General features: G+C 49.7%; 1 protein-coding gene across 4 annotated transcripts in view; it reads left to right on the top strand.

Annotated features, from left to right (window-relative positions):
* The first annotated feature begins 18,974 nt into the window (after nt 1–18,974).
* Myrip (myosin VIIA and Rab interacting protein) overlaps nt 18,975–23,631 on the top strand; it is a 153,040-nt gene continuing 148,383 nt past the window's right edge. For 3 of the 4 annotated variants that reach the window (XM_013160340.3, XM_003476997.5, XM_013160341.3), the window contains exon 1: nt 20,522–20,681. The gene's annotated coding sequence lies outside the window, so the exon portion shown is untranslated. Of the gene's footprint in view, nt 19,835–20,521; nt 20,682–23,631 lie in introns of those variants that run through there. The other variant, XM_063260950.1, reaches the window with a different exon arrangement.

Here is a 23,631-nt window from a genome sequence, read left to right on the forward strand (position 1 = left end):
TCTTAACATAAATGAAAGTATGGATAATTGCATGTATGTTTAACTGTGTAGAATTGACAACCATATTATGAAGTTTTTGTTGGATAGTTGAACAGAACTGTTTGCAGTCTCGCTGTTTGAATCCCCACTTTGTATGCTTCACTTTTGTAACTTGAACAACTATTTGTAAGAGGACAATCTGTAATCATCAACTAGTGATTTCTTACTGTTTATTTTTCCTTTGAAAGTATGTATTATTTCTACCCTTTTTCTGTTTTGTTTAGTCTTTCTTTAAATAAAATTTTTTTAAAAAGAGAAATGCAGGAGATAAAATATGTGAGGCAAAGCTGGGAGAGTTTAACCCAAAGCAGTGGAGTTGGGTAATTTTCAAAGTGCTTACAGGATGGGCTGGAGGAGCGGGCACAGGCAGGGCTCAGTCATGACCCACAAGATCCAGGTGTGTTTGACTCTCGGGCCTCAGATCGGACACCCTGAGCTGGGATTCACAAACAAGTGAAGAAGAAATCCAACGAAAAAGATATTCGTTTAGCACATGATAGCTGGCCATGCTGCCTTTGCAGTGACAGGTCATTGAGACAGATTCACAGGAAGGCACAGGAGTCCAGTGAGAAGTCTGGTGCTTCAGTGGTGGATTATTCCGGCAGTGAGGGGTCAGTAGAGGGGAAATGTGTTTTAAATGCTGAGGGCCTGGAGTCAGTGACTCGGTATCTCGCTGTTCTAAGACTGGATGAATGATGGCAGAGGGGGCCCAGAGATGGGGTACTCCTGCTTGTGTGGAAAAGGACTACTAGGTCATAGGAGTGAGGGCTTGATCAGTTTTTCTTGTTTCTTTGGGAGTGAAATAGGGTGCTTAAATCACTGTCTAGTAAAGTAGTCAAAAATTGTTTTACAGATGTCTAAAATTTGATTGGGACTAAGGTTGGGTTTTATACAATAATGAGTATGCAAACAGTGGTAGAAATTTAAAATATTAATTCCTGTTGATTTCCTGAAGTGAAAATTTAGAAACTTTTGAATATTGGGTTGAATTTTTTATTCTTTTGGCACTGATCCTTAGATCATCATAATGAAAACATAAACAAAGACCCAATCCATAATACACTCACAACATAACCATTTGTCTAATGTAATCAAATAGCACTTAGAAGAGCAATAGTAGTAACAAGCTGGCAGGACGGATGCAGGGAGCGGAGTTCGCAGAAGCTTTATTGTGGTGAGTCAGAAGGTAGGGTGATAGGTGCTGGCCACATCGGCCTTGGCTTTGCATTGTACTGAAATTGTAGATGGTTAATTAAATATTTGAGTACCAAAGGTCAGAGACAAAGGTGCTTTATTTATGGAGCAGTGCTAGTCAAGCTTCTTGTCAAAGGATAGAGGCCCCACGGCCTTGATCCTGCTAACACACAGAAGGCCAGCAGGGATTTGCTGTCCGGGCCCCCAGGATGTGTGCTGTTGACAAACTTTCCAGACTCCCCACAGAGTGACCACAGTGCACCCCGTTTGCCAGCCGGCCCCAGTCTGCTGGCCCTGAACGCCCCAGCCTGTCTCTCCCAAGACTCTAGCCTCAGGGTGGCGTCTTTCCCAGCAGCCTGAGCCAAAGCTCCTGCTTCACAGCCTTCCTGTCTCCACACCTGGAGGAGAAGCCGTTCTAGGAGTCTTAGCCTTTACTTTGTGCTGCAAAGCCCTGGACAAGTGCAACTTCACGGGGTGTCCAGCCAATTCCCTGGCGTGGATTCGACCTTCTGATCAGAGACCACCGTCCAGGCAGGGAAAGTGCGACTCTTCCAGTCAGGAGAGGGAGTGGCTGCAGGAGGTGGAAGGGACTTGCAGCACTGTCTGGCTCAGTTCACATCCCCAGAGTCACACACAGAGCCGGAGTCGTATTCAGTACACTGAGGCTGAGGAACGAGGCCTCCTTCCTCTTTTCCCTCCGAGCTTCAAAGGTGTTTATGGAATGACCATAAAAACATTTGACTTTACAATGCCAGTGTATAATTTCTTTCAGATAAAATTTTCGTAAACTCAAAAGTAAATATTTTAAAAGGTATTGTATATAATCTTAGATAAGAAATAAAAGTTTTAAAACTGCATTCATAAAAAATTGGCAATTACCGAAAAGCCCTTTCACAGTAGGAGGACAAGGCATATATATGGACATGATGGAGACCTATTCAGTGGAAAGAGCAATCATCCCACAGCCACACACAACCGCAAGTGACTCAGTGAAATAAAGAACAGAAGATGAAGTTACATATAAGATCGCCAGGTACAAGTTATCTATATGAAACACACAAAATATCAAATCAATCTAAGCTAAAAGCCATAGTAGTAGTTGCCCGAGAGGCAATGGATCTCAACCAGCCACCAACACTTGGAAATATCTGGAGGGACATTGCATTGGTTATGCTGTGGGGCTGCTTCTGGCAGCTCATGTGCAGAAGTCAGGGCTGCCACTAAATACTCAGCTTCCTACTGTGCACAGCAAGCCATGGCAGAGACTGCCCACTCAAAATGGGGGGGTCCTGGGTTCCCCATCCTAGAGGAGCCCTAACTAAGAGTGGGCAGAGGAAGACTCTGAGTTTCTTAACCTGTGTGCTGTGACACAGTGTGCTCGGTTACAGAATTCATCAAGCTGTACATGATGTGTATACCTTTATGTGGATACTTACTCTTCAATTGGATCTTCTAATGTTAAACAGTGACCCCAGGTTAAGAAAGTCCTTATTTAATACAAATGTACCTGCAGACTCAAAGAATATAATAAGTAGCTGTTTACTTTGACTAGAACCATTTAGATTTAGTAGAACCTAGAAATGTGTCATAGAAAACTCTGACTTTTAACAATAAATCACAAAGTAAATATTTTGTGTACTGATTCTTACACTAAATGTCAGGATTTGGGGTACATAATTGATATACTTTATATCTGGCTATCCCCCAAAACCTTATGCACTTGGTGGAGGTTTTGGGAGTGTCTAGATCATGAGTGTGTGACACTAGATTGGCCCACTGATAGGTCTACAGAGGGATTAAAGCTGGGAGGTGAAGCCTGGAGGCCTAGGGGTACCCGGGAATGTGGCCTGGAAGGGTGTGTGTGTATCCCTCTGACTTGCTGACCCTGACTCCTGCTATCTGCCTGCCATGCCATGAGCAGCTCCTTGCAAACTGCTCTGCAAAGCCACCCTGCCTTGGACCCGGCTGAGTAAGGACTGAAACCTCCACAAACCATGAGGCTAAACAAACCTCTCCTCCTTTAACTCATGGGTGTCCCAGCATTGAGAACATACCTAAAACAGATTTTCAGACAACCATGATCTGTGAGGCGCAGCTAAAGCCACAAATCGATCACATATGTGGAGCTGGAGCAAGGCTGGCCCTGAAAACATGGGGCACCTGAGGTGAACCAGGTGGACAGGCCTCTCCAGCCCTGAGGTCACGGGGTGCCTGAGTAGAGCCAGGTGGACAAGCTGTTCCAGCCATAAAGACACGGGGTGCCCAAGGGGAGCCAGTCAAACAGGCTGCTCTGAGCCCGAGGTCACAGGGTGCCCCAGGGGAGCCAGAGAATAGGCCGCTCCAGCCCGGAGCACAAGGGGTGCCTGAGGACAGCCAAGTGAACAAGTTGTTAGACCACAAGGTTTCACGTGATAGCAACCTGCCTGGAATATAAATAAACACACTGTAGCCATTGAGCTTCTTTTATCCACTGGGAGAAGTCTCTCTCTGGCCCCAGCTGTCTGCATTTTCACTCTTTCCTGCACTTCTTCGTGGTCTTTCCACTTCGAGCTTTTGAGAGCTGCATTGGATGCTGCAGTGATCCATGGAGAGCCTTTCACTGTATCCCAAAGTCAGTGTTCTGTGATATTTATCTTTGGACATACTGGTCTCAAACGACATTTTCTACATTATTGCCATTTTTTGCCGGCCTCAGTGATTTTTTTCTTTTTCTTTTTTTAACCAAGCTTTATCTGGGATGCCCACTGGAGACATTAGAAGACTTGGATCTTTGTTTGGACATGCTCATTAAAGCTCAACTGGGTTTGCTGGGAATGCAGTTTGGCCTGAGACACTGTTCTCCCATATCCTAGTCTGCATGCAGAAACTTAAGTCACCTAACCCAGGCTACAAACAAACCCTACAAGCTATGAGGATCCCAGCTGTGCAGAGCCTCTTCCTTCAGGCAATGGGCAGCCCTTTGCCTTTCTTACTGATTTTGATTGGCAAGAAGTCTTAGTAACAGCTCAAACCCTGCCCTGATTTGCCAACTAGAGATTTTACCCAGGATAGAGGAGAGTTCTCAGTCACAATTCTGCCAAAGTCAGTAATGCATATCTTGAGGTACTTCCTGTGTGTGTGATTCCTGCCACTGGAGACCATTCTCTACTCCCATAAAAGTGAGTCAATAATTCCTGCAGGTAGAAACCCAGATAACCAAAAACAGCCTTGTTCTGAGCTTATATATGACTTGGAATTTCCAAGACCTTGATGATACGCAGAAGCAGAGTCTCTGTGTACAGCTAAGATCCAGAATGTCATTCGTGAAATGCTAGTTACTTTTCTCTTGTTGCTGAGACAAAATACCCGATGCCCAAAGTTGAGGAGGAAAGGTTTATTTAGGTCACAGTTTGTGGAAGTTTTAGTCCATTATCTCCTTGGTCCCAGGCAAGGTGGCTCACCGCAAAGGGCAACAGGTCATGGCAGCAGAAAATAACAAAACAACAAGAGTAAAAGAGGGAGATCTGTTTCCCTTTTCTTATACTGTATGTAGGCTACCTGCCCCAGGTGAGTGTAGGACTCACACTCATAAACCCAACACTGGGCCAATAACAAGCTGTCAAAGCCCACCCCCATGACTGCATGAGACTTTGGGGGGACAGCGAGACACAAACCATAATAGGGTGTTAGTCTGAAACAAATAGGACCAGGCATCTAGCTGCAAAGAAACATTGTCAGAGGCACAAGGTCATTGAGACGAAGGCCTTCACTAGCAGTTTATGGGTTTGGGCCTCTATTCATCTGTGCCAGGTGGCAAGGAATTGGCTCCATGAGTGCTTTGGAACACAAGTCTAGAACCAGTTGTCACAATCAGTTTCCTTTCTTGGAGAGACACTACCATGCCACATGCTCACTTATTATTTAAAGTCATTTGTCTAGGTAGGTTAAAGGAGAAATGTCACTAGTTATAATTCTCGGTGATCGTTTTGGTGGAAGAGGAATGGTTTAGAAGAGTGATGGCATATGTTTTAGAGACTAGTGCCCAACTGCAACCCCAAATCCACTTATTATTGCAAAATGACAACACTGCAATTAAACCTGAATACTGAGGCTTTGGTTTAGAAAAAACAACTAATACATTAACATATTTTTTCTTTAAGATAAATAAATAACACTCACGCCATAAGTTTGCCACTGGTGTAGAGATGTTTGTCAAAGGGGCATAGTAAGTCTACCATCAGTAAGACACAGGCAAGAAGTTACTATTTGGGATCATGAATATGTTCCACTCTAATAGTTGTCATTAAAAAGGAAAGAAAAGAGATAGGTTGTTGGGCACAGGCGCTCAACATACCATACCCCAGCTGGGACTAAGGACCACGCCAGCTTCCGCAATGCGCTACGTCCCTCTTTAAATTAGCCAACCCGTGCGCACCCCGCGCTCACTCCGTACTCTGTGGCAACTCCTGATTGGCCACAGCTGGATATAGTAGCCAGAGCCTGCATCCCATTCCCGCGCTGCTTCCTTGTGGCAGCCTGTGATTGGTCACGGCCAAATATATAAACCAGAGCCCGCGTAAATAAACTAGCAGTTAACTGTCGTCCACAAAAGCGTCTCCTGTCTCCTGTTTCATTGGAGCTGCGCCGGTCAACTGGTGGCCCGTACGGGGAGCGCTGAGACGAACGCTGAGACCCTCTCTCCGACAGTACGGGGAACGAACCTCTCTCTCCGACGGAACAGAGACGTTAACAGGTAAAACCATCAAGCTCCAATAGCGGGGGCTACTTGGTGGGCGGGGGCTGACAGGTTAAACTGCTCAACGTTGGTGGCGGGGGCTACGCAATAGGGGGCTGCGGGCCCGATGGCGGGGGCTATCGGGCAACCTTGGGCGGACGCGTCGTAAGGGTCAGGAACTCGTAAAGAGAGTTCCGGGGGCCGTAAAGAGGCCGGTTTTGGGGGCGCCGTAAAGGGGCGCGGGGACTAAGCTGTCCCTGTATAAAAAAAAAAAAAAGAAAGAAAAAGAAAAAAAAATAAAAATAAAAAGAAACTCTTGAAATTCCGGTTAATATGGGTAACACGGCTACTCAGCCACTGTCAGTCGCCTTAAGCGACTTACTGAGAGAAAAGGGATTACAAATGAAACGAGAACAAATTCAAAACTTCCTCGATCAGGTCGATAAGGTAGCACCTTGGTTTGGTCCCACGGGGTCCGTTACCATCCCCAGCTGGGATAAATTAGGGAGAGATCTTGACTTTGCAGCAGAAAATGGCCTCCTGGAGCCAGGAGTCAGACCCCTTTGGGCCGTAGTGAGAAGCTGCCTCGCAGACACCTCTTGTCGTGACCATATAAGGGCTGGCGCCATGGCGCTTGATTACCATCAGGCAGAATCCTCCCGCGAGCAATCTCGTGAGCCCAGTGTCGCAGGCGAGGTGACTCCACCCAACCCAGACTCGTCAGATAATGAGGGGGAGGAAGGAGAAGTATACAAAATGGTGGATGCAGACACCACCGAAAGAGGAGAAGTCTCAGGCCACTTGAAAAAAAATTTTGCAGGGCCCGAGCGAGCCTTTTTCAGATTTTGTGGCCCGCATGATGGAGGCGGCAGAGAGAATTTTTGGGGACGCTGAGACAGCCATGCCGCTCATTAAGCAGCTCACAGCTGCTCTGAGTCAGCACCAGGTATAGTTCGTTAACTTGGCAGGAGTTGGGGCTTGCCATTGTTGATGGCCCCTACCACGAGACAAAGCAAAAGCCGCATCCAAACTTATTCAAGAGCAATTAAAGTTAGGCCATATCAAACCCTCAAGTCTATTCTGTTTAAACAAAAGGAGGGTATTGCCCAGGGCATGACACCTAGGGCCAGACTAAATCTCGCCCTCTTCACTTACAATTTTGTAAACATCAACCCACAAGGATCCACGCCAGCACAGCTACATGCCAACCCTGTCACACCCAAACATGGTTGGGTACGCTGGAAAGACCTCCTGCATGGGGTGTGGAGAGGCCCCAGCCCAGTACTTAGTTGGGCGAGAGGGGCGGTCTGTATCTTCCCGAAGGAAGAAGGCAGCGAACCTGTCTGGGTCCCAGAACGCCTGATACGTCCCTGCAAACCACCAGACCCCGACCCAGAGGAAACGTCAACCACAGAACAGGGGAACCAACAGGAGCCTCACAAGCCAGACCTAGCAAGTATACCCACAACTCCCATTAACTATGGCACCTTGGCCAACTCCCCTGGTTGGTAGCCTCCTTTTCCCCTCCTTCTTGCATCTCGTACGGTCCTTGCAGCCAATGACTTTTCTAAATTGCTCCACCGCAACCTGTTATATGTTATAATGTTGGGATAACAGTACACTTTCAGCTTTTGTTATGCAAGTACTCCAGTTCGTACCGATTCCAGTTATGGCGGACTCAGACAAGTTTCCTGTGATCCAGCTCGGGCCAACTCTCCAATTGGCTTTCATAAAGGAATGGGCAGGAACAGGGGCTCTGGCTACCATAACTACACTTGCCGCATCCGGCAGTCTATTTCTGCTCTGTCGGATTCGCAGACAAAGGAATAGGGACAAAGTACCAAACAAGCATTGCTGATCATGGAATCTGGTCAAAGCCCGGCAGCATGGCTCGCCATGCTGTGACACAGGTGTGGAGCAAAGCATCGCAGGGGGTGTCGTCCTTGGCCAGGAGACACCCCGGTCCCCATGTCGGTGAGCATGTGGGTTGGGCTCATAAAACAATACTCCCGCCCCCTCCAAAAGAGCACCAACAAGTAGTGAAGCACTGTCATGACTGCGCAGCATGACGCCTCACGAGGGGCACCGACCTCTGGAGACCCTGCGTCAGTTATAAAGAAAGGGGGAGATGTTGGGCTCAGGCGCTCAACATACCATACCCCAGCCGGGACTAAGGACCATGCCAGCTTCCGCAATGCGCTACGTTCCTCTTTAAATTAGCCAACCCGTGCGCACCCCGCGCTCACTCCGTACTCTGTGGCAACTCCTGATTGGCCACAGCTGGATATAGTAGCCAGAGCCTGCATCCCATTCCCGCCCTGCTTCCTTGTGGCAGCCTGTGATTGGTCACGGCCAAATATATAAACCAGAGCCCGCGTAAATAAACTAGCAGTTAACTGTCGTCCACAAAAGCGTCTCCTGTCTCCTGTTTCATTGGAGCTGCGCCGGACAATAGGTGAGCAATAATGAGTTGTAGAAAACGAGAGAAGATGGATATAATCAAGTCAGTTAAGGACAAGATTAATAAGGGATCTTGAATCTGTCAAGAGCAGAAGCTACCCACTCTCCAAGGCCCTCTTCATGTTTCAAATATCTTTGCTCAGCTGCTACTCTGAGAATTCTTCCTTAGAGTTCCCTCACTGGGTTAGCCTTCTAGCTGCATGGAATTATAATTGCTTCTTTGGATGTGAAACATGAACCCAAGAATTGGCCTCCTGGAGTCTCCCCACTTATTATCAACAGGCCTGGATAAGGGCCCTTCCATTGAAGCTCAAAGTTTTCATGTCTCTCCCAATAGGTGGGGTTTCCTGGGACAGCAAGAAGAGTTGGTTTAGGAAAATGTCATGGGAAGAAGCCTTGGCTGGCTGGTGTTGGGAATGGGACATGGGACATGAGTCCTCTATGTTGTTTGCACCCTTTGCATACAGCAGAGCACAGATAGGGAAGTCTCTGTGCAGTACCTGATGCCCCCTGAGCATCAGAAATTTTATTAGTTTTCTAAGACATCTCTCAATTGTATAATTTTGTTCACTCAGACATTCCTTAGAGTGGCCATTCAAGGTCTGAATTGTCCTTGATGAATGTAGGCCATCAAGAGAGTTAGATTTAAGACTTAGGGTTGTAATGCGAGTCCAGAATAGGATGCAGGGGTCCTTTTGCAACAAGTGAGGACATAGATGGAGAGGACCACAGGAGTGGAGAACATTCAGTCAAAGGTGGAGCTTGCTTCTCAGTGTTGGGGATCCCAGCTGGTTTGGGACCTGAGTTTGTCCACATGATGCTCCGGTGTGGGGAGAAATGCACCTGGGTCGTGCAGCCGGCTCTGCCAGAGCTCAAGAGATTGCACCTGTGCTCTGCTTGGGCTTTTCCTTCACATGGCAAATAAGCAACACTCTAGACAAAACAACGTAACAGGATTGTGAGGGAGCAAAAAGGGCAAATGAGAACCCCACCTCCTTGTGCTGTGCTCCTGCTGGGTCCCAGATACTTTCCTCAGATCCCCTGTTTGCCATTCTTGATGCAATTAGCCATTCTTCTCAGCCCTGGAAACAGGGGAGGCTTCTGAGCAGCTCTGGCTAAAGGTCACAGGCTTGGAGACATGATGGGTAGGCTGGCCAGAAGCACGGCACTCTAGAATAGGTCTGGGGAGCACATCTGTGACTGCTGCTGGTTTGGAAGATAGCTAGAAGAAACAGGAAAGCTGGAAATCATTGACTGCTTCCCCATATTTTGGAGTAATTGTTCCAAGTTGAAAATCAGCATTCTCTCACCCAAGGTGGTCTAGCCATTGTCCACTTATTTGTACATGCATCCCCAAAGGCTTGACCTTACTGACCCCTCTGCTTTCAGTGTCCAACTCAAGCACTGAGATTTCCACCCTGTCACCATCTTCTTCCCTTTCCTGTTCCCAAACCTTTGGAGACCAGGAGGATTCAGTTCTGGGTTCTAAAAGAAACCAAAAGTATCTTTTCCCAGCTCAGTCTTTTCAAATTATTCTTTTACGTTCCTGGGAGAAAAAGTGCCTTCCTCTTTTCTTCCTACATAGTAGAATGTTCTATTCCATTTCCCCAATCTTTGGATTGTTGTTCTAGGAGGGACCCTTTTTGGGTACATTTGTCTCCTAAAGCTATAGCCTCTTGGCTGTGCTCCAGCTGGAGGTGGTGGTGATGTTACAGGTGGGTGAGTTAGATAGAAATATTATAGGCAGAGATAGGCCTAGGCCCTTTAAGGAGCCAGGGCAGAGGACTAGATACCTAGCAACTTTGGAGGAGACAGCATGACTGCATGCTACATGACTTGCTTCCCCCTTTGTCCCAATTTAATTAATTTTACCTGAACAATTAATCTTATTGGTTGACCACTGCTCTGTCCCACCTCATGTTGCCTGCCTTGTGAGTTCCCATGATTTCTCCACCTTAGACCTGCCTCACTTTTTGGCTTTCCTCTACAAAACTCCCTAGAAAAGATAGTCATTGGCAACCAACTCAGGAGAAGCTTTCTTTCTCTCAGTAAATATATTCTGCACTTCTCCTCCACTGTTTCTAAAGATCATTCCTTGATTTTAGTGGACATGAAGTCTTATTGGACACAGGAGGTTAGATGCTTTATTCCTCTATAACAGTGACGAATGTGCTACCTAGAGGAGAAATACCTTCCATGAGCTGGCCTGTTGCTAGAACCAACATAAAGATTCTCCTCATTTCTTTTTTTTTTTTTCCTCCCTTTCAAAAAAACTTTACATGCATGAAAATTTGGTCCTTGAATTACAAAAATGTCAGTATGAAAACCAACAGGGCATGAAAGCCAATGAACATTACAAATTATGAATGTCAGTGGAGAAGCATTTTCTCTCATTTTCTTTCATTCAATAAATATTTACTGAGCATTTCATGAATGTTTTGCCTCTGTCTAAAGAACATAGAAGAAGTGGCGAGCAATACAAAGACCCCAAACTTACATTCCGGGGGAAAGAGCATCGATAAACAAAGAAATAAAGGCTACAGTGCACTGAGGGGATGGCCATGCACAGTGAGCAGCACAGAATCCAAGAAGGGCAAGGGGGCGGGCCATGGACAGAGAGCAGGATCGCGTAGAGCTCCTCAGCGTGACAAGGGGACAGGCCACGGACAAAGAGTGGAGCAGCATACAGCTCTACAGTGTGCTGAGAGGATGGGCCATGACTCAAAGCAGCGGAGGGTAGAGATCCCTTTTGCTCCGTGCTCCACTTCACCACGCCTATAACACTTATTGTCAAGCCTAGTGAAAATGGTCACGACAAGGAAACCCTTCCACAGTGCCTTCCATAGGGAAGCAGATACATGCTCACTGTGTCCTGGTAAATTTCTGGGATTTACTCTTCGTTTCCTTAGTCTCCACTGCAGCATTCTATACTGTGTCTGGACTCAGAGCAAAGGGGCCAGGTTCTACTGCCACCTTGTCAAGGTCATGTACCACATCTGGGCTTTATCTGGAAAGTAAGTGCACAGTAACACACATCAAGAGAGAAGAACCTTGACTCCAGGGTGCACCATGGCAGTCATCCTCATCCTTCTGCAAAGCCAGTTGTGTAAGTCTCTAGGCAGCATCAGGGTCCACTGCTGGATTCCCCCATTAATGAGTAGGGAGATTTTGCTATTAGTTCTATTGTTTGCTGAATTAGAAAAAACTTAGGAAAACCGCAACACTTTTAAAAACCAATTATTTACTAGGAAATGAATCACAGTTTAACAAAATATTCATACCAGAGACAATATATTTTTCCTCTACATTTCTGTTTCTATTTAGTCCAATACAATCTGCTTCCTCATCCCGAGACACCCACATGGGCATGTATCTTCAACTCTCCCCCGCTGGACGGTGCAGGCATTCAGGCTTCACTGTGGGCTCAGTCCAGTGGGGCCAACTGGACTCCTCATCCACAAGCGGCACACGGAGTGGGCTGCTGCAGGTCCTGTGTAGTTTGGATGCAGAGACTTCTCCTGCTTGCTAGAAGCCCATGCCAGTGTGGACTCAGGGGATCCTGCAAGCTGCTCACTTCACTCCCAAACTCGGCCATCACTCGTGGGGAGCTTCTAAAGCACTCACAGGTTTAAACTGCTTCCCATTCTAGCTGCACACATTTAGATCCTGAGGGGCGTACATTTGCAAGCTAAGCACCCCTACTTCTCTGGGTCATTTTGTTTTAGTAGACTCTGGGTCCTCTCTGTGCAGGGCCTCTGCTGGGTCATGAGCTCTGTCCAGGTGTGTAGTTGTGTGCTGTCTATGGTGTCAAGCTGGGAGGACAGAAGGAGCTGAGATTCAGCCATCTTCCACCTGCTGAGGCAGTGGCCCTCAGGTGATCAGTCACCTCTGAGGGCAGGACGTGCTGGCTGACAGGGACATGCCGACAGGGCCCTACCAGACATCCTTCCGCTCTTTTGCAGCTAGGATTCCTCGTGGACCTCAGGGAGCCGGGGGTGGGAGGTGTCTGTTCATGTGTCACCCAAGTTGGTCCACCTAGTCCAGCTCCTCTCTGTGACCACTTTCTAATTCAGTGGGGATGCCCTGGGGCCATGGAGGTGCTGCTCCCTGAGGCCCCCTTTCACCGACTCAGCAGCCCTTATGGTGAGCACTGGCATGCCTTGCCCTTGTACAGCCAGCACACTGCTGAGGTGCCCACCCTGCCTGGCCCCTCTTCCTCAGGCAGGCACCCTGTCCCCCAGATGCTTCAAGCGCTCCTGGCCACCCTTTCCTCATAGTAACCTCCTGGGAAAGAGGAGCTATTTCCTCTGGAGGACCTCATCCCACCCACCTCCTATCAAGGTGACAGCTGCCAGGCACGCAAGGCCCAAGTGTGCCCCCTTGTACCAAGATTCAAGCTGCTCCATGGCAAGCTCATGCCTCAGAGAACGCACCACATCCTCTAGAAGACAGCTGTCAACCATTCCAGATGAGAATCACTCCTCCTCCTGACTCAGCCTCCCACTCCCTTCTTCTGGGAGTGCTCATTGCACACAACCAGCAGGTGAACTCTTGCCGGCTCTGCTTCTCCAAACCGGAGCCAGCTTGCAACTGTCTCCTCACTGTTCTCAAAGGAGAGACAAAACCTAACCTGTCTTGGGAAAACTTTGCTGCTCTGCTCATCCCCAGAGCCCTTGGCAGACAACAGTTTCCCATTCCCCTGAGAAAACAAAGAGTAATTTACCTTGCTCGGTGTCACAGGTCACACACAGACACACACGTATGCACACACAGGCAGATGTGTAACAGGACAAACATCCAGGAGGCGTGCCTATAGGGGTTCTGAGAATTGACATGGGAATTGACGTGGTCCACACTCTTTCTACTCTTTCACGCACAAACACGGGGCTGCTGTGTGTGCTATTTTATAACTTTGCCCCTCGGGCCCTGCAGCCCATATGGACTCACCTTAGATAAATAATCTTCTGCCTGTCAGCACTGCAGAAATTCACTGCCTTATTCTTTTGTAGGACTAGATAGAATTTTTACCGGTTGCCAACACGTGAACCTAAAGATGTTCCCCCTCCTTAGCACTGTAAATCACACCATAACGGCTGTCTGCAAATATCTCTGTGCCATGTGCTACTATCTTGATAGCCCGGAGTCACAGAAATACAACACACCACTCAAAAGTTTGTATTTTTAGACCAACTTGGCTTTTGAAAAGGTTCCACCAACAGCATTTGAGCAGGCTATTTCCGCACATTTTCACCATTGAGGGGTATTTCCATCCTTTTTCCTTTGTTTTCACTGCATCCATTCCTGGAACGCTGAGGCGTCTTCTCCCTTTTTCTCCCTGGCTGGGATGGTGTCACCTTTGCTGTGTCTCCAGTTGCTCCTTTTGTCAAGCCGATGCCATTTTAGGCTCTTCAACTTCTGGGGGTGAACATGGCACCCCTCTTGATCTCTACTATAGGGTCACTCTTCTTTTTACCTCTTGGATTGTTCCACAAGAATCCAAAGAGGATGGTGCAGTGGATGCCATGGGTGCCCTGCTATACACCCTTTCCTGTCTTGAGTCCAAGGGTTGCTGCCAATGGTCTTACAGCTGCCCTCGGCAGAGAACAACTGCTGGTCAACCAGAAACCACTTCGTCTGGGGGTGACATGGCCACGCAGAGGAGAAGGCAGCCCAGGAGGACTGAATGAGGTACTGTGCACAGTGCCACACCTGTCTCGGGCCAGCTCGGGAAGCAATACCCAGTGTCTAGGCTCAGGAGGAAGTGGGCTCTGTCTCTAGCTTCTGCTCTCCTTTATCCCTTTTCCCACTAAGAATTTCCTCAATAAATCATGTCCCTGGGTTCCTACCTCAGGCTCTGCCACTGAGGAACCTCACTCACAGGCCTTGATGCAGCTGCACTGCGCAGACTCTGATACAAACACCAGGAGTCCCTTCCTGGTGTGTGGGAAAGACTGAAAGTCAATGTCTGCAAAGAAGCAGGACACTGTAGATACTGCAATGTCCCTAACAAACATGTGTAAATGTATTTTAAATAAAACGGCAGGCTTATATGAAAACTCTAATGTCACAGTTGGCACTGATTTACTTAGCCTCGTGAGAAAACAGAAATGGATGTATGTGTAAAAAAAATGGAACAGGATGTCGTGCTGAGGTTACATAAAACCCATGTCTGCCCTCAGATCTGCTGCATGGTAAAGAAGGATGCACTTTGATTGCCATGGGGAGCTTAACTAGACTGTATGTCATGGTCAGGGGATTGTGGAAGCCACAGATCTGCCATGCATGCTGATCTGTGTGACTCTCTGTGTTTTGGAGACAATAAGAATGTGCAGACCTCATTTGCAATCTTCACTGTGTTGTAGCTGTCACCATACTAGTGGATAATATTGTGTATGACATGTTTTCTGCAGGTGCAGTTGATATGAGATCAGCCTCCAAAATATCTTCTCCCACAAATACCAATGAGAAGCCTTGCTGACTATCAGGCATTTCCAAACTGTGGATTCAAACATGCTATTATAAGATGTACAATAAAAGATCTAGTCAGAATGCACATATGCCTCTTCCAACTCAGAGTGCAATAATGTATTCATTTAGTCACTCAGATTTTAAAGTTTTACACTATGAAAGACTTAGAGACTCAGAGTAAGTGGCAAAGAAATGTGTGGGGAGGTTCCCTGTGTACCCCAGCCCTAGCATCTTGCATGGCTATCATGCACTATCAAAATCCACATCATCTGCCCACTGTCCTGCCCCTGCTGTCCCACCCAGCTCTCCTGCTGGGCCACCTTGACCACTATGAACCACTCACCTGTTCTCCAATCTCTGTAATGTTATTTCAAGAACTTTATATAAATGGAATCAGGCAGCATGCAACTTCCTTAGATCGGAGTAAAAAACAAGTGGAATATAATGCCCTTCTGTCTTACTTTTCTCATTGTTAAGACAAAATACCTAACACTTAAAGTTAAAGGAGAAAAGGCTTATTTAGCCTACAGTTTGTGGAGGCTTCAGTCCATAGTCAGCTGGCTCGAAGGCAGGGGGCATCACAGAGGACAAACATTAAAGCAACAAGACAATAAAGCAACAAGGGATGCCCACAGCTCTTTCTGTCCCTTATATCTCACCCAGGCTACTTAGGGCAGGCAGCACCCACACCCTTAATCCTAGCGCTCTTGAGTCTAGCATTGCACCATGGATTCATCACAGCATCACACACTCTAGACCCAGCCACCTCTGATAAAACCTCATTTATGACAGCAGGAGGTTTTGGGGGGGCATCTGGACATAAGCCATGACACCGCACAATTCTCCTAAGCTGTTGTACCCTCAGTAGCCTGTTCCTTTCGAGAGTGAGCAATACTCCATGCTATAGGCACTTTACAGTCTAATTACTGACCAGCAGAGGCTGCTGGTGAAGTTGCCAGTCTGGCCTACTATAAATAAAACTGTTGGGCCAGGGATGCAGCTCAGTGGCACAGCACCCGCCTATCGAGTGCAAGGTCCTGAGTTCTATTCCTGATACCAATAAAAAGAAAATTAAATTTAAAAAGCCACTGTCTGTGGATAATCTTATACAAGCTTGGACATGAGCAGGAGCAATGTTGCTTTCTCCAGGATAAAGGTCTAAGGACTTATACGGCAAGTGTGACTTGGGTTTTAAAAGAAATGGTACAGCTGTTTTCGTGTCATTGTTTACATCCCACCAGCAATGCTGAGTGAAACAAATTCTCAGCCTCATGGCCAGGATCGAGTGCTGTTGTTTTTCTTGTATGACTTGCAGCGGCGGACCCTTCTCAGTGCCGTTCCCAGTCTCTGTTTCCCTGGTGGATGGTTGTATCGAGTGTCTTTCCATGTGCTCGTTTCCCAGTTATATAAGCTCTCTGTGAAATATCTCTTTGTAGTCTCCTTGTCCATATGCTAACTGGATTGCTGGCAGTTTATTTTCACTGTTGAATGTTGACAGTTCTTTATATTCCAGATACCAGTCTTTGCCAGCTATGAGATTTGAATCCATTTTCTTCTACTTAATTTTTTTATTCATCCTCTTAACAGTCTTTCACAGTATGAGCATTTTCAATAATGATGAGTTCCAATTTATCAGTTTTTCTTCTTGATAGCTTTACAGCAATAGGGATTTGTTGAATATCTAAAATTCATCAGAATAATTTTGTAGGCACCCCATAGGAATCCAAGATCTGACACAGCCCTAATGTGGAGGAGGAAAAGATAAGTAGGTGGTGGATAAAGTTTTTATTTCATCACTTCCATGCCTGAAAATGCCACCAGATGGCACAGGAACTACCTTTATAAACTCACCTTTTCTGGGGTAGAATTATATATATACTTTTTACAGGACTGATATGTATTAAGTCTTTTTGCAAAACAATTATACTGCATCAATTAATAAAATCTTATAAGGAAGTTTCCTTTATATTAGAGAACCTAGGATTCAGCTAAGCTAAGTAACTGACCGAAGGTCACACAGCCAGCAAGGGATCAGCTCAGCCCAGAACTGTATCTTCTGACTAGTGGTCTTTGAATTCTACCCAAACTCCTCTGGAGGCACATCCTGTCACAGCCAGTATGAGCTCACCCATCTCCTGGCTACCAAAGGGACTGTCTGACTTCTGGTTTAAAAAATGACATGATTCAGTTCCTTGTGTGCACACATGTCAAATGGCTCCATGAAGCCCTTACAGTGGTCAAGACCACACAGAAAGTGGCCAAGTCCAATGAACAGCAGGAATAGATATTCCTGGAATTCAGCAATGTGTTGCGGATGACTGATCAGGATGGGCAGTGGCATTTCGGGTCCTCTCTTGCTATGCCCATGGTCACCCAAATCATCTTCAAATGTCAAACCTTTCCTGAGGAAAATCATGAAATATCAAGACCAGCTCTGGTAGAGGCGAGCAGGGCCCATTTCTGACCTAAAGGGTCATGCAGATGGGGAACTGGGACACTTACTCATAAGCCCCTGGGGCTTCACCAGATCTTTTTTTTGTCGTACTTGTGACCTTGCTCATTTAATCAGTTTGTATTTCTGACTTTTTAAAATGTTTATAATTTAGGAAAGGTGCTAGGACCTTGATTTGGGCTATAAAGAGGCAGACTAATGTATCAAGTGGGTTTTGCAAAATGCCTATGTTATACTAACAATGTTGGAACACAGCCTGGTTGTTAACTTTGCTGGATGCACATGAAACAAACACTTTGACCCTCGACACTCAAGTATGTATCAGTGCAGGAGCCACTGCAGAGCCTTGACTGTCACTCAGCATGGACAAGCGTGGGCCTTATTTGGGTGAGTCCATGTGCCTTTGTATGCTTAAGTCTGAGGTGTTCGTCTATTTCTTGTTACACAACAAAGCACCCAAAGCTTTGTGCTTTCAGAAGGAGTGGGACTTAGTTCACAGTCCGGAAGTTCTAGGGTATCACCCCGACACTGGCTGGGCTCTGGTAAGGACACCCCTGGCTGTGTCATACCATAATGGATGGTGTCATGGTGAAACCACAGGAAAGGGACAGACCACAGTAGGACTGGAAGCTGGCAAGGTGGGGGCAGCCTTGTTCTTTTTATAAGAGTGAGAAGGAACACAGATCCCACCAGAAATTAATTCCTTCCCAGGGCAGCCCCTCCAGTGGCCTCCCAGCAGACCCTAAAGGTTCCAGCACTCTTTAACATCCCACATTGGGAACCAAGCTTCACACACAAGCCCTTGAGGGACAAACTACTTTCAAGCCATTCCAGAGGGCTCCTGTTCTGCCGAACCAAGCGTCCTTGGGAACCTCTTGCTTAAAATATGGCCAGGTCTACGGACTGCCACACATTCCAAGGAGGGATGAAGGAAGGGGGGAGGAAGAGAGAGGGAAAAAGGAAGGAAAGGAGGCACAGAAGGAAGAGAGGGAGGTAGGGAAGGGAGGGAGGGAAGAAAGGAAGGAAGGGAAGGAAAAAAGAAAACTTCCTGTAAAGACTGGGCATGTTTCCATGACACCTCTGACTTATCATCGTTTGCCCCTGTTGAATCCTACAGGGCAAAGCAGAGGTCAGGACCCAGAAGCAAGGTCTCTCCTTTCTCAAAGTGCACGGAAAGCCACGCGGGACGCACATGTAGGATGCCCAGGTGGATCACAAATTTGTTATGCTTTTTCTTTCCCTCATACCATTTTTGTTTTAAACAAATATCTTCATGCAGCAAATCACGGGCGGCACTTGGTTTATCCATTAAGAATATATTGGCCTGACAAAAGCAAACAACAAAAATAGCCAGGGATATGACATGGAGTAAAATTAAAAGGAAACAAGAGTGGCTTTTCCATGTATGTAAAATCTCCACTTCACTTTTAATAGGATAAATGCAAGTCAAACTGTACCTGTCAGACTGTCGAGGACTGGAAAGTGGGAATGTGGGGTAGCAAGTGTGTCAGGGCACAACCTGAAGAATGGAGCCCGCAAGCCCTTGAAATAGGAGTTAATACACCTCCGAGTGGGCTACGGAGGACTGAAAGGCTCTCAGAACCAGGCCACCGCGCTCCTGTCATCAGCGCACGCTCAGAGTGCACAGGAGGAAGGTGCAAGAAGCTGTGGACAGGAAATCGCGTCCCGCGCGTGGCCGTGAGCGCGCGGGAGATATTTAAGAAGCCCTAAGCCTTAGTGCAGGTGGCTCCAACCCCAGGACTCCAGGGATCAGACCCGCGGTGCAGGTGCTCCCCCATGTCAGGGCCAGGCGTGACTTCCCGCGCCCGCGATGCTAGGGATGGTAGGGGGAAGGCCCTGCTGAGCCTGCCTGTGCCTCTCTTGTGGACGGAGTTAGACCTCACTCAGTGGACGCCGCACAAGGAGCGCTAGCGCGCGACCACGCGGGTCACTCCGTGACCACATCTGGTTCAGGAGCCGGAGCAAGGGCAGAAGCGGTGCGCATCTGGACAGCGCAGACACCGTCAAGGCAGAGCGGACGTCCGCGGGGTGCACTCTTCGGGTCCTCCCTCCGGGGGCGCGGCCTGCCCCGGCGAGCTGGTGGCTGGGGCCCGGCAAGCAGGTCTGGCGCCACCCAAGCAGAGGGGAGCGGCTGCAAACAGCTCCCTTGGCCTTGCGTTCAGTCCATGAACAGCCCTTTCCGCGAAGACGCCGGATCCTCGCAGGCCGAACCCCTTCCTTTCCGAGCTCCCTGCCGAAGGGCCGCCTTTCCCTCTGCCTTCCCACTGCCTGCGTTTCCCCGCACGCAGACACCCTAGGACTCTGCGGACACCGAGGTCGCCGGTGCAGCCCACAAAGCTTCATGCCCAGGAGTGCGCGGACCCTACAGACAAACCCACCCGGTGCTCCAGCCCACCGGGCCGCACTGTGTGGAGCCCCGGGGACCCCGTGATGTAGCCGGTGCCGCGGCAGCCGCGGCGGGCCAGGAGACTCGGACTCCAGCAACGGTGAGTCGCTGTGGTTCGGGTCCGGAACAAGCGGACGCAGACACCGGGACCTCAGGGACCAAGAGGAGGCCAGGTGCTCCCCGTCCCTCTAAGGCTGGGGGTGCAGACGCGGGACAAGAAGCCTGACTCCCACCGCGCTCCGGACAACACTGCGTGATGGGGCTCAGGGGAGTGCGTCTCCAGCCCCGGGCCCCCACCCCACCTACCCCACCCCACCGTACCGCACCCCACAATACGCCACCCTCCTCCATCCCACCTCAATCCGCTCCCCAACCCACCGCACAGCCAGCTACCCATCGCAAGCACCGCCCCTTCTGCCCCCTCCGTCCCGCCCCACCTCATACGCCCCGCCCACTTTTGGTGCCAACCAGAAAGCGTCCCACCCAGACCGGCCACCGCCCCACCCAAATGTGCCCCTCCCCGCATCCCGCCCTCCACAAGCCACGCCCACGCCATGCCCCGCCCTTACACGCCTTCGTCTCTCTCCGACCCCGCCCACCCTTCCCAGCCACTATCGCTCTCGCCCCGCAGCCCCGCCCCTCATTGCCCCGCCTCTCCCCGCCCACCAGCCCCACCCCACAAACCACGCCCCTGAAAGCTGCGCCCCGCCCCTTCCCCGCCCCCTTGCGCTCCCGCCCCAAGCCCCGCCCCGCAGCCTGCAGCACCGCCCGCAGGTCCGAGTCCGCGCAGGCGCTGTCGCCCCCGCGCCCCGCCCGCGCCGCGGCTTGGCCTCCCCGGCCGCAGGTGTCGCGCTGCGCTCCCGACCGCGAGTGCCCGCCGCAGGCTCGTTCAGTGCGGCGCTGCGGCAGCTGCCTCTGCGGCGCCGTCTCCGCGCAAGCTGTGCCCTGTGAGTACCGGGCCCCCGCGCGTCCGCAACTTTCTGCCGGCGCCGTCCCCGCGTGCCGCGCGTCCCCGTAGAGCGTGATGGAGCGGCGTCCAGCCACCGGCCCGCGTCGCGGTCCTGCGTGGGTCCTGTCCCCGCCCGCAGCGCCGGCAAGGTCAAGCGGTGGAGCCGGGCGCGCTGTCCTGTCCAGGTCCCAGAGGCGCTGGCACCTGCGGCATGGGCGCCGCTCACGAGTGTCCGGGGCTCGGAAGCTCTGCCGGCCTGCCCCTGGGGTGACGGCCCAGTGGAGACGAGGGTGCTGTCTCTGGGCGGGCAAACCTGCTGGGTTCCCGCCCCTCCAGATCCTTGCGGGACCGCGCCCGCCCGCAGGTGGAGGTCCCCAGGTCTTGTGTGTCCCTGGCTGGCTTCCGCAGCGTGCATCCTTGCCGCTATCATCCGAGCTCCAGCTCGGAGAGGAGGTTCGCGGTGACCAGCGTCTCCGGGCCTCAATGTGTTCATCCATCAAATGGAGCAGCCGGGGCTGCAAGCTTCCGAGGCACTTGTCACTCAGAGGCCAAGAGAGGTGTGGACACGCGGTGGGTGCCTGGAACAGTACAAGGCAAAAGGCCCCCAGATTCGGGGCTCAGCATGGAAACGGGGCGAAGTGAAGACCCAGACCTAAACTATTCTCTGAGAACTTGGTTCTGCTGAGGCTTGGCAAGTGCTGATCCTCTTGCCTGGCCACTGCAGCTCACCTGACTCCCTGTGGGAGGTGTCCTAGACTCAGCAGAGGGTCTGAGTTGCAGGGGCCGAGTGTACAAGTGGGCAGGAGTGTGTGTCTCATGGCAGTGACCCAGCTCTTCACGACCTGGGTCTCATTTGTCAGGGGGCGGGAGGGAGAGGGGAGATCCCTGGCTCTAAGATTTGTTCACTTTCAGGACAATGTAGAACTGGTGACGGTCAGTGATTTAACTGAGCAATGGTCCTGGCCCTGTCCTGTCCTTGCCTCTGTCCCAAGGGTGCGGGACAGTTCCTCTCTGGTACTGGCTTCAGAGCAGTTGATTCCTCCTAGGCCACCGGACAGGGCTGGTTTTGCCTTCCCATTTACTAACCACTGTGTGTGTAATTTCTCTCATCTCAAAGGCAAGGTAACAAGGGCGATGGATCAAACCTTGGCCAATATTAATATTGCATCTGAAGGTAACTTCAGAAAACACTGCACTGCTCTGAAGTGTGCACTCAGCAGACTCTCAGTCTGATAGGCCCATGAGCCGGTGCCCAGGTTAAGAACGGACTGACAGGGACACCCAGCCTCCCACAGCCCCTGCCCTGGGCCCAAGGACCACTGTCATTGCGCTTGGTTTTGCCACTCGAGTGCTTTCTTTTTGTTAGTATTATTTATTATTTTAGTTCTCTAGCTAAAGTGAGACTTCTTGATTATTTCTGCCCTGTATTTATGAGTGCCAACCATGGTGCTTATGCCTAAGCCAGTCCAGAACACCTAAAGGGAGCCCTCGGTCTGAGAGCCAGTGGAGGCTTGGTCGGCCCACTCAGCAGTGTCAGTTCTTTGAGCAGCAGCCAGGCTGGGGGCAGCCTTGCAGACTCTGATGAGTGGAGCTCTGTACTCCCCAGGAGCCTTTCACAGACCAATTCTGAAATGGTGTGATAGGAACGAAGAAAGTTAGGAATGACTTCTCATGTGAAATTCACATTTTCACTCCACAAAATGGAAATATTTTAATTCCTTGAAATTAGGAGTTGGTGGGGAATCCCAGGATCTTAAAGCTTAAAGATCTGTGATTTTCACTGTTGCCACAATGGTGGCACCTGATTGGCTGGACAGTTGAAACACCCACTGTTCCATTCCAGCCTTTGGGAGGAAGCTAGGGAATAACCCCCAGGCACAATCTATCCAGGACTGGTTTTCAAGCCCTGGTTTTCAGCACCTGGTAAGCAGGCTCCTCACGGCTCCTCCCACTACACCTTGGCCTGGAACTGCTTCTGGCCTGAAGGGCGGTGATTTAGAGCTGTGTGTGGTGGAGGAGTCCCAGTTGTGGGCCCTGAAGGGCTGGCTTGGGTACTTTAGGGTCTTGCCTGAATGCCCCACAGGTTTGGGGAAAGCTTTCCTTCCTAAAGCAGGGAGCTCCTCTAACCGTGCTACCAGTGGTGGTTGGCAGGAAGGCCTTGTGTCTGGAGACATGCTGTTGCTGAAGGAAATGCTCAAGTGTCCCTCCGGGGTAGGCTGTGGAGTGGAAGAAAGGGTGGGTGCTGTGCCCAGGTGTGGGAGGACAGACTGGGTGAGCCTGACCCGCTCCTGTCTCCATCCCTCACCATTTCCTTGTGGTGGGACCCCTCGTTATGAACTTAATTTGTTTTACGGTTCGGCAGAAGCTGTGTATATGTGTTTGTGCGAGGAAGACGGCTGGGGTTGTGTTTGTTGCCTGGGGGTTGTGTTAGCTGATGTGGAGTTGCAGACACTTTTGTTTGTGAGCTGAATTGTTTGCTCACAGGAGCATTCATGCAGGGAGATGTCTCTGAAGCTGCACCTGTGGCATGTGGGATGGTTCACTCTTCCCCGTGGGGTGCAGGGCTGCCTTCCCTTTTGATGGGGAAGGAGCTGAGCCCGAAAGCTGAGCCAGCTTAGCCTCTGCAAGCTGGAGCCAGGAGCAGAGCCGCCGAGTCACCATGGCTGCTCCATGCTTTCTGCGGGGCTGGAGACCTCATTTTGTCCTCCTGCCCGGCAGAAAGACATGGAGCATGGGACTAGAAGTGCACTAAACGTAGTCTTCACTGGAGGCCAAGGGTGGCGTTGCTGGAAACAGAGCACACCAGAACTCCTGAGGCGAGGCACTGGCACGAGTTAGCAGGCCAGCCTGGGATCAGTGTGTTCCCATCACCTTGTCTATTCTGTTACCTTTTTTTGCCTAGTGTTCTTTTTAAGCTCATCGGTAACATTTGCTGGCTGATCATTGTA

This window comes from Cavia porcellus, unplaced genomic scaffold, assembly GCF_034190915.1.
Source record: "Cavia porcellus strain 051 isolate PalLab524CR breed Dunkin Hartley unplaced genomic scaffold, mCavPor4.1 scaffold_14, whole genome shotgun sequence".
Taxonomy (NCBI): Eukaryota; Metazoa; Chordata; class Mammalia; order Rodentia; family Caviidae; genus Cavia; species Cavia porcellus.